Source organism: Octodon degus, unplaced genomic scaffold (assembly GCF_000260255.1).
Source record: "Octodon degus isolate 3935 unplaced genomic scaffold, OctDeg1.0 scaffold00092, whole genome shotgun sequence".
NCBI classification, from domain to species: Eukaryota; Metazoa; Chordata; class Mammalia; order Rodentia; family Octodontidae; genus Octodon; species Octodon degus.
Window position 1 is genome coordinate 5,669,021 of NW_004524668.1, and position 7,593 is coordinate 5,676,613.

The window sequence follows — 7,593 nt, forward strand, 5'->3', positions numbered from 1 at the left end:
AAAAAAAAAAAAAAAGTATGAAGTGCAATTACTTTAGTATCAAGACCTAATACTATAATACTATGAAATATATTTTGCTTTTTTAAAACTATATATTCTATAGTATACATATATATTCTCTTAACAACACACTTTTTTCTATTTTCAGATTTGAATATTTTTAATAAAAAAACTGCTATGAACATTCTTCTATAAGTATCTCTGTGACATGTTCATTTCATTTCTCATGGGTAGTTACCTAGTAGGAAAATTGTTTGCTCAAAGGATAAGGGTATGTTCAGTTTTACAAGGCTAGCACAAATTTCTTCCAAAGTGTTGGTCTGATTGTACACGCATAGCACCAATGTGAGGGACTTCCAGCTGCTCAATCAGCATCTCAAACTGTGGCCAGTCCAGAGTGATCTTGTTCTGGGACAACACTGGGGAACATCACTCAGCTTACTCTTCAGATGAGAACCTGCCCAACACGGATGCCTAGTAGGAAGTCCCAAGCACCTGGGCTTTGTATCTGCCACTGTATTCATAGCAAAGTTGTACCCCCCAGTGTATTTCCCACGATGAACAAAACAGAGGACCAGAGTTAGGCCATTGAGTCCTACTATAGGGATTCTTATGGTTTGAATCTAAAAAGTCCCCCAAAGATTCATGAGTCAAAAGTTTGGTCTCAATGCAACAATATTCAGAGGTGGGACATTGGTATTAATTCATCATTGGGTTCACAGGTTGATGTGGTGTTGAAAAGTGAAGGAGACTCAGAAGGTAGGATGCAGTGGAAGCGAATGGGCCCTTGTGGGGTAGGGGGCTTCTCCTGGGTAGTCCTGGGGTGAGCATCTTTTCTCCACCATGTTCTTTGGATACAGTGTTTCTACCTTGCAAGGGATCTGAAAGCAGCTAAACCATGGACTGAAACCTCTAAAACCACAAGCCCAAATGAACTTTTCTTTATTCAAGATGTTTTTCTTAAGTATTTTGTCATAGTCTCAGAAATATGTCTAATTCAGGGGCACTTGTAATAATAGGCTTACCTCCCTGGGGACTTCCCATTTGGTTAGCTGTCCCATGAGGATACTTTCCCACTTGGCCCTACTTTCCTCACTTTGTTCAAATCTGTCAGACCTGCTCTGTGAACTCAATGCTCTTGAGTTCTATTGCTTTCTCCTTTTCTGTCGCTCTGTCTCTGTGTCTGTCTGTCTCTGTCTTTCTGTCACTCTCTGTCTCTCTTTGTCTCTCTGTCTCTCTCTCTCTCTCTCTCTCTCTCTCTCTCTCTCTCTCTCTCTCTCTCTCTCTCTCTCTCTCTCTCTCTCTCTCTCTCTCATCTTCTGGAGCTTTTCCTGCCACCTTCTACATGTCATGTCATTGGAACTGCACCTTAGCACCTGATTCCAGAGGATCTGTCACACATCTTATCTCTTGGGGGAAAACAAGAAAAGAAAGGAGAAAAGAAAAAATTCTAAGTACATTCCCTATCCAAGAAGCCTGCAGATCTCTGCTCTTCATCCTTCCTTCAGTTAACAAAAAAAAGTAAAATATCCACATAAATAAAACACTGAAGATTGTAATAACTGCGAAGAAGAAAATAAACAAAATAGTGTAGCAAAAAGGAAGGTGTAAAGGAGGAAGTTATCATTTGCAAGAGACATATCTGGTAAAGGAATGGTATCCAAAATATACAAACACACAAAAAGTTCTTAAAACTCAATAATTGAGACATCAAATTAAAAAGATGGTGAAATATCTGATCAGATATCTTACCAAAGGAGATATAAAGATGCCAAACATGTGAAAATCTAGTCTACTTCATCCGTCATTAGAAAGTTGAATCTATGAGTTGCCATTACACAGGGGCTAGAATGACTCAGGTCCGGAACACAAACCTCAAATGCTGAGGAGGATGGAGAACAAAACTAGCTCTCCATCACTGTCAGCAGGGCTATAAAACAGCATCTCCACTTTGGAAGACCCTTTGGCAACTTCTTTCAAAGCTCAACATCAAGCTCGATATAACCAGCAATTGTGCTCTTTGATATTTACCCAAAGGAGTCACTACTTAGGTCCACACAAAAACATGCACACAAATGTGTATTTCACCTTAGTCACAAATACCAACACCTAGAAGCAACCAACATGTCTTTCAATAGGTGATGGGAAATAGACTGTAGAACATTCAGACAATGGACTATTACTTGGTGACTTACAAAAGAGAGAGACAGAGGAGAGAGAGAGAGAGAGAGAGAGAGAGAGAGAGAGAGAGAGAGAGAGAGAGATATTAACTCACCCAAAGACATGGAAGCTTAAGGGCATATTACCAGCTATCAGAGCCATTGTGAAACTGCTATTGACCACGAGATTCCAACTGCATGACATCTGGAAAAGGCAAAATTATAGAGGCAGTAAAAAGATCACTAGTCCTCAACAGTTTGGCAGACAGGAAGGATGAATAGGAACGCGGTATCTTTTTAGAGCAATGTATTACTCTGGATTGTGCTATAGAAGTGGATCTGTGTCATTAAACAGTTTTCATAAGCCATATAACAAACACAGTGAGTGCTAGTGTAAACTCGGGACTTTTTAATAGTGATACGCTAATGTCGGGCACCTAGTATGCCACTCTGCTCCAGGAGGTAGATGGGAAAGGGGTTGTGTGTTTTGGGTGGAGGGGCCATACAGGAACTCTTTGTATTTCCAGCTTGATTTTGCTTTGAACTTTGCTGTGCTCAATAATGGAGGAACTGTCTGATGTCACCAGAGTCTTTGAATGTTGGGATGCTTCTCCCCCCAAAGTCTGGACCTGATCCTGAGGCCTAGGGGAGGTGTTTCTGACTCTTGTAGCAACCAGTTCTCCACAAGCTGAAGTGTTATACAAAAGGCCAAGGTCCACTGCAGGGCATGAGACTTCTGAACCTGTAATGTAGGATTAAAACAAGCTGCTGAAGGAGTGGATCCTGGATGGAGAGGAGGAGTGTGTGGGGCTTCCAGAAATCCTCAGGAACTATTGTTTGCTATCGCTTTGAACAGGGAGTAAAGTTCCCTCCACTATGTGGCTTAAAGAATACATTTATTGTTCCACAGGTCTGTAATCAGACATCAAAGTTGGTTGGTTCCTTTTTTTTTTTTTTTTTTCAGGACTGCGGATTGAACTCAGGACCTTGCACTTGCCAGGCAAGTGCTTATTCTACTGAGCTGTCTCCCCATGGCTGGTTCTTTCTGAGTGCTGAGCTGGAGAATCCTCTCCATGCCTCTCGCCTCCTGGCCATTAGTTTCTGATGATCTTGGCCACCCTGGCTTCTGCAAGCCTCTCCCTGATCTCTCTCTCTCTCTCTCTCTCTCTCTCTCTCTCTCTTTCTGTGTTTACAGTGTTCTCCCTATGTGCGTGTCTCTGGAGCCAAGTATTTCCTTTTTTAAAAAATAGCCATGTAGATTGAAGGTCCAACTTAATGAATTCATCTGAATGTAATTATATTGGCGATTGCCCTGTTTCTGAACAAAGTTACATTCTGAAACTTGAACATACGCAGTAGGAAAAGGAGAAGAAATTCACCCAATAACATGGGTCTAACACATGAAGCATAATGCAGTTTCAAAAGGAAATCCATCCTTGTGACTCAAAGTAGATAACGCTGAGATAATAATCAATCTCAACTCTCAGAGAATTAATAACAACAGAAGTTTATTTTCTACATTTTCTACAGCAAGAGTGGCAGCGTGTTTCAGGACAGCTCTCCTAAATGCTCAGCTCAGCATACACACTGCCCCCACCTTCCAAATCCACACTAAGGCCAGGAGTTACACCTGGTGTTCTCTGGTGCCAGCTTGGGGTGACCCTTCACACTGATGTCCACACATGGAGCAAACCCAGGGCTGCACAGCTGTGAAGGGCTAGAGGCTGAGGCACAGATAAAGTTGACAAGCATCATGCTGTTTGCCTCAGTCCTGGAAGCTAAATCCTTACTACAAATTGGTGAGCAAGAAAAAAGAAACCTATTTTATGAATAGATTGTGAGATACTGTGTGAACGGAGCCTGTAGGAACAAAACAAGGAGCATTCCCTGGCCTGTATCTGAACAACTAAGCCCTGGGGCCAAGGAGGAAGCAGAGGTTTAGAAGCAATGGCAAAGTCAGCCTCTGTCTTTCCCTAGGATCAGAAAATGGGAAGAAGAACAGATGGGAGCAGGGGTCCCAGTTACAGAGAAATGGAATCTGCCCATTGTTTTCCTTGGTGGGCTGAGGGGACTCCAAGGGCAGGACTAGGACACAGTCCTCATCAGCTGTCAGAAGTCTGCACAGGAACTTTGTAGAAGCTTAGCGCACGCTTTCTGTGAATGAATGATGACGGATGGACCTAGAGAATGACTGGCCCTCCATCCTCTTCCCTATTCCCAAATGTCATGTTTAGCAGAAGAAAGGAGAAATCCTCACTTAGTAACTGGCCCATCTACTGCATAGAGGACTCCATGGTCTGTCAGAGCACATGGCCCTTGTCTACCATGGAAGTGGTTCCAGGGCACTGACTGGTTGTCACATACAGACATGATTAAGGGAATTTACCTGGACAGGAGCTAAGCCATGGGAAAGTCTCTCAAAGGCCTTGCAATGTATTCTCGTGGCAGCCCATCACATGAAAGATTTACCAGGCCTTCACAGATATGTAACTAATTAAAAAATAAGATATAATTTTTTTTCTAAGGTTCATCTCTGTCCTACCTACCAACTGATGTGGTGAGAATGGGCGGGCCAGTCTTTGAGTACAACTGACCACACCTATACCTCACCACATGACCTCCAACCCCAACATCCCAGAGGAAGCAGCTATTTAAGACCAGCTGGAGTTCAGGAAAAATAAGACAGTCACTGGCAGATCCATTGCAGCAGCCTCAGAGAGGTAAACACCCAGCCTAATGCCTAGTCAAGAGTATTAGAATTCCTGCTTGTTCGCTGCCTTTGGGAGCAACTGTGTTATGTGTTTGCATATGTGTATGTGTCCCATGTGTGCACCAGCAGGGCTGCACACAGTTGGCATGCACAAAAGATGAGTGTGCAAGCATACTGTGTGAGCTTATGGGGGTGCTGAACATAAGGATGTGTGAGGCAGCAGGGAGTCCATGTGCAAGGATGTTTGTGTGTAGGGGTAAGTGGGTGTGCGTGCATTTGTGTATGGTGTGACGTTGGAAAGGCTTGCAAAGAAGAGTTGCTTCTTTAGTTCATGAGAAAGATTGGGAATCAGACACTGCAGATGGAATCTGAATCTAGTATGGGGACAGGCAAGAAGTTCTTGATAGGAATGCAAACCTCTGACCTCTGACCAGCGTTTTGTAATGACACTCCTTCTACTCTCCCGAGAATTCTCCCTCTGATGAGGCAAAAGGGAGGTCTCATGGCTGTATCATGTGAGGGGACGAAAGATCTGAGGACTGCGTGTCTGTGACACCATTCCACAGAACTGGGAAGGGTCAGGAGGTGGTTTATGTGCAAGTAGTGCTGGAGGTCACTCTGTGACCTCGTGTGTGACAGTGATGCTCACCCTAGAAGTGACCTGGATGGAATGGCACCTATGTGTACTCCAGGGTTGTAGGGTTGGGCAGTAGAATAGACATCAGGGCAGAAAATGGGACCAAGTGGGAGCGAAGTTCAGGCCAATGAGTCTGCATGTGTGTCCTTCACAGAACACTCAGCATGAAGCTTCTCCTGCTGCTGGCATTCATGGCGGTCTCTGGTAAGAGTGGACCCTGATCTCTGGGCACATGGGGAACAGAGGGAGAGGTCCTGACCCTCACTTTCTCACTAAAACAGTCTTCTCTCTGTATGGGAGGAGCAAGAAAAGACATCTCTGTGGAGCAACACTTGCAGACACACAAGGGCTTCATGCCACATAACCAAGCCATTCCCTTCCAGGCTTGCCTCAAGTCTACGGCAGATTGGGACAATTTGCAGATATGATCAAGAGCAAGACAGGAAAGAATGCAATTTTAAGTTATGGTGCCTATGGTTGTCACTGCGGTGTAGGTGGCAAAGGAACCCCCAAAGATGCAACAGATTGGTAAGGCCACCCCAGCCCCTTCCCTGCCTCCTGCTCATTTCTGATGTTGACAGGACTCAGAGATGCAAGGGTAGAGCCAAGGCCCAGTGGTTAGAAGATTCCAGGAAGCACTGCTTGGAAAAGCAGCCAGCATGTTGTAAACTGCTCGAGGCCATCCCAAAGTCACTGGGTCTCTGTCCAAGGAAGAGTGGAGATGACCCTGGAGCTATGGGAAGGAAACCCCAACAGGATGTCCTCCTTCCAGGTGCTGCGCCCGGCATGACTGTTGCTACAAACGTCTGGACAAACTTAAATGTAGACCAAAAAGTCTGAAGTATGATGTCACCATCAGTGGGAGCTCAATCACCTGCAGAGGTAAGCTGGAGTCCTGAGACACCACCCTGTCTCCTGCCTGCATGTACTGAGTGCCCACTGTGCCAGGCCCTGTGCTGGGCACAGAGATAGAGCCCAAAGGAGCACTGTCCCTGTCTCAGGAGGCTCATGGCTGAGTGGGAGGCAAAGAAACCGAGAGCCCCAGGTGGGGAAGGCTGTGGTAGGAAGGAAGCGGAGACAGAACCTTGACACGTCAGAGCAGTGACACCTGTGCCAGGGCCCAGAGGCTGTGCAGAGAGACAGTGAACAGAAGGGTTGGGGTGTTCGCAGAGGGAGGACCTGGGGCGAATCACAGATCCTACTGTGCTGCTAGGACAAGTGTGAGGACCGAAGGAGGCAGGGGGTGAGACGAGGACAGGGTGGGATAAGCCAGACCTTCCAGGCCTGGCATCTGTAGGTTTTGACTGAAAGTGGCAGGGAGCCATTTAGCAAAAGAGGGACAGAGGGGACATGCAGCCCAGAGGACCCCCTATGGGTTGTTCAGTATAAGGATGGCCAGTTAACCAGAGGAGGTTACGCGGAGGAAGTCACACAGGGCGCCCCTGCACCCTGAAGGCTTCAAAGAGAGGGGTTCCCGTGGCGTGTGAGGCAGAGTACAGGTGCCTGGAGCTGTTTCCCTGTTGGCCCTGTCGGCCTCCCATTGGTCAGCGCTATCCCAGAGCAGGTACTTACGTCAAATGAGGAGTATCAACCCTACAGGCCTCTTGTTTCTCCCTCCAAGAACACACAGAATAATCATCAAAAACACCCCACCTGGTGATCGCTGTCTTCTAATTTCAGCCAACCAAAGTTCCTGTCAGAAGAAGCTGTGTGAATGCGACAAAGCTGCTGCCTCTTGTTTCGCGCAAAACCTGAGGAGTTATAATAAGAAGTACCAGGTCTATCCCAATTTTATGTGCGGTGGGAAGGCCCCCACGTGCTGAGCGGCCCACCTCCCAGGACGCCTCGCCACCCAGTTCAGAGGGCCCCGCTCCAACTCCTTTTGTCCTTCTCCCAACTGAAATCTCCCACCTCCATCCACTGCTACCCTCGCTGTCCACTTTCAGCCCCAGAGCAGCAGCCACCCCATGGCAGGCGGGGTCTCCCCAATAAAGCAACTCATCTGTAAGCTGACTGTTCGCTTGTGTGCGTGTCCTCACTTTCGCTCGCTCTTTATGTGAAATCACTTCGTACTGCAAGGCAGCGCG

At 46.3% G+C, this 7,593-nt stretch overlaps 1 long non-coding RNA gene across 1 annotated transcript; it reads left to right on the forward strand.

Annotated features, from left to right (window-relative positions):
* Nucleotides 1-4,852: 4,852 nt before the first annotated feature.
* On the forward strand, nucleotides 4,853-5,969 carry LOC111818458. The gene is made up of 3 exons (XR_002822437.1): nucleotides 4,853-4,879; nucleotides 5,661-5,710; nucleotides 5,890-5,969. It is a non-coding gene; the product is annotated as an uncharacterized LOC111818458 (long non-coding RNA).
* Nucleotides 5,970-7,593: the final 1,624 nt, after the last annotated feature.